Genomic DNA, 3486 nt, shown 5'->3' with positions numbered 1-3486 from the left:
TAATAAATGTTATTTGCAGTTAACAATTTTCTTTTTTCTTTATTACAATATTTATGGCAAGACTAGGTATATATGTATCAAAACCAGATTTTATTTGTTACTAGAGAATAATTATTCAAAGCGAAGCATCACGAATAAAACATTTGATTACGATATAAAATGCATGCATGCATGGATTCAACGTTTGTATTAAAAAGTTATCATTTTTCAAACAAGACTTGAGAGGCAGTTGATATGTGTATAATACATTTTTTTTTTATTTTTAACATATTCTGCCAAATTCCTTAAAAAGAAATATTCTTTAATAGCTGTACTATTAAAGAATATTTCTTTTTAAGGAATTTGGCCAGATCAATAAAGTGTAATAACTATAATACAGCGTACATTTTGTGTAACTGTTCCTGGTACTATTTATTATTCATAAAGTTTATAATTCATTTCAGCTTACAGAAATTTGATTTTATAATAACATTTACATTTTTTGTGTGGGTTTGTTTAAAAAAATCAAGTAGGAAAGATGTATAGACAATAAGAGACAAATGGATTAAGAGAAATTAAATCTTGAAGGTTTTAATGACAATGCGTTAGTAGAATTTGTTTAACTGATAATTACTATTCAATAAAACAAATTCTACTAATATTGATAATTACTATTTAATTTAAAAATATTTTTGTTTGTATAATTAAATAAATCAATTAAAATTTTCTATAATCTTTGCTTATTCATGAAAAGTCTGTGCTCCATTGCGACAGCTGACTTTGACAACTGTAGTTCATTGAAGTATTGACATTTGACAATAAGGGGCGACAGACGACAGATTGTGGGCTACTGGTTGAGTCATGAATGTTATGTTTACTTGTTTGGAAATCAGACGACTGTGTAGTTAAATAAACAAAATTAAACAAAAATAGTACGAAAGTATTCACCAATGAATTTTAGTTAACACAACTGTGCTATACGAGTATCATATAAACTTCAGTCGCAGTTTCGTTAATTTTTTAAGTTCTCGCTATCCTAATTTCATTAGGGTAGATAAAGAAGTTAAGTGACTAATGGTGTAAAGAAAAACAAAGAATAGCCTTCAAATTGGTAAGTGGTCATTTTATTATAATAACATAAATGCATTCATGGTTGTTCAGTCATAATGCGATAGTAGGCACAAGACAATCATTGAATTTATATTTCTGTTATCTATATACTTACTGTTGTACGCTATGGCGCTATATTCTTTATATCAGTACCGATTATATTATGCAAATTGTAAGTCATTTACGATTTGCATACAGTAGGTTTACTAGCTATTATTAAATTTGTTTTTATTAAATTTATTAGGTGCAAATATCAGATTTACACATCTTTCAAAGTATAGCATTACGAATAAAACTTTTGATTACGATATAAAATGTGGCATGGATTCAACATTAGTTTCAAAAAGTTATTGTTTGTCATACAAGATTTGAGAGGCTATTGTTATGTCTGTATTGGCCAGGCTTAATTACAAAATTCATTTCAATAATTTGATAAAACTTTTGCAAAAGTATACTGTGTACTAATTGAGAGAACAATTTATATGTTATATAAATTAAAAACCCAGACTCACAGTTATAATTACTATTAAATATTTATTGTATAATTCTAATGGTCACATAACACATGTTGTAACACTCATATACCACATACAATACTGATTGACTGAGATTACTGCATGAAGACATACAAACACTACAGTTTTGTATTGAAAGTATAAATTGGAAACAGTAATCCTACTAATCCTACTTTCTACTAATATTATAAATGTAAAAGTTTGTAAGGATGTGTGTGTTTGTAGCTTTTTCACACAAAAACTACTGAACTGATTACAATGAAATTTGGTATGTAGATAGCTGGACAACTGAAATAACATAAAGGATACTTTTATCCCTATATTCTTACGGGATATGGACTTACGCAGGTGAAACCGCGGGGCGCAGCTAGTCTTACAATATTTATATCTAAAGTTTGCATTACACTGTGATAATTACTGTAGGAATAAACAGAAAAGCTTATATATTTATACAGTATTCTTTGTTCATATTCTTTTTTTTCTCCAGCTGCTTATTTATGCATACATAAATAAAATTGTCAGTGTTGTAATGATTCACTCAGGAAGAAATCATCTGGACATTATTTTAAACAGCATTACCATTGTGCTTCTTATTGCAATTATGTTTTCATTTAAATAGTTTTTTTTTATAATTTTTTATTACTCCTTTTAAAGATCTATTATCTTACCTTGTGTATGATATTAATTTATATTATACAGCTATTAATTATTATGCATGAATATGTATAGGTTCTTTTTTTCTTGATAAAACTGTGTCTTTTTGGCTTAGCATTAAGTACCTATTAATGCATTACCTAATAATCAATCAATATTCATATTATTTTAATAAAAGGTTTTTTTTTCAAATACTGTCTTAATATATATAAATTATGTGTCACACTGTAAATCCGAATGGACTCTTAAACTACTCAACCTATTCTATTCAAATTTGCACACATGTGCAGTTTGATCTTACTTAATAGATAGGGTAGTTTATATTATTTAAATTACGATAAATAACATGGGCAGAGCCGGGGTGTCCAGCTGGTATAATGTATAACAGTTTATCTATTTTACCAATAACTATTTGAAATCATGTAACTTGAATAAAATAGTTATTTATTCTAAAAGTTTGTTAGCTTTTAGGCAAAATATAAGTAGTTTTGCATTGGAAAAGGGTTGTATTGTTCTTGCTATAAGTATATATATAATTTAATCCAATGATATTCATATTGAGGCTGATTTTTCAATGAGTTGTGCTACATAAGTGGTGTTATTATAAAAAAAAAAACTGTAGTTCAAAGTATTGATGAAAAGTATTGATGAACTGTAGTTAATAGTAAAGAAAAGTCCCTTAGATTTCATTTTTATATGACTTAGGTACATAAATATTTTCGCAATAGTTTTTCCGCACGTGATAAACACGTTTCTGCCTTAATCTAAACCAGTTAAGGTTCTATTTCAAAACCTGTGTCCTTAATTCTAGGATTTGATTATTTTGGATATCAAGTGAAGGGAACTGCTGAAGGTCTGCCGTTTGTTGGCGCAAGGCTGGTTTTTATAACTTACGAAATAGTAGAAAATATTCGCTGAGAAACTTTTTCATAGTTCACACTTATTTATCACATAGTACGACTTTTTGCAGAGTTTTAAATAATTAGTATTTTAGAACGTTTTATTCCATCACGAATTTTCTGATACATTTTTAAGATAAGCCCGTACTGGAATCGAGGATATGACCTTTACCCTTGTTCCTTAGAAGATCGGTAATATAAATTGTTAGAATAGGCATTTCGTGTGATAAATTTTGATACGTAGGCTGTTTTCTTTACTTAGTCTGGCCATAAATACTGTTACACTTAATTATAAAAAAATATTACATTTGAATTTCGAATCTGTCATT

At 27.8% G+C, this 3486-nt stretch overlaps 1 protein-coding gene across 1 annotated transcript in view; it reads left to right on the top strand.

The window, feature by feature from the left end:
• The first annotated feature begins 795 nt into the window (after positions 1-795).
• Positions 796-3486, top strand: part of LOC119837536 (ATP-binding cassette sub-family D member) — a 51611-nt gene continuing 48920 nt past the window's right edge. Inside the window, exon 1 of the mRNA XM_038363131.1 lies at positions 796-1090. The gene's annotated coding sequence lies outside the window, so the exon portion shown is untranslated. The remainder of the gene's footprint in view (positions 1091-3486) is intronic.

Source organism: Zerene cesonia, chromosome 28 (assembly GCF_012273895.1).
Source record: "Zerene cesonia ecotype Mississippi chromosome 28, Zerene_cesonia_1.1, whole genome shotgun sequence".
Classification (NCBI taxonomy): domain Eukaryota; kingdom Metazoa; phylum Arthropoda; class Insecta; order Lepidoptera; family Pieridae; genus Zerene; species Zerene cesonia.
This window is presented reverse-complemented; position numbering and strand designations above follow the sequence as displayed.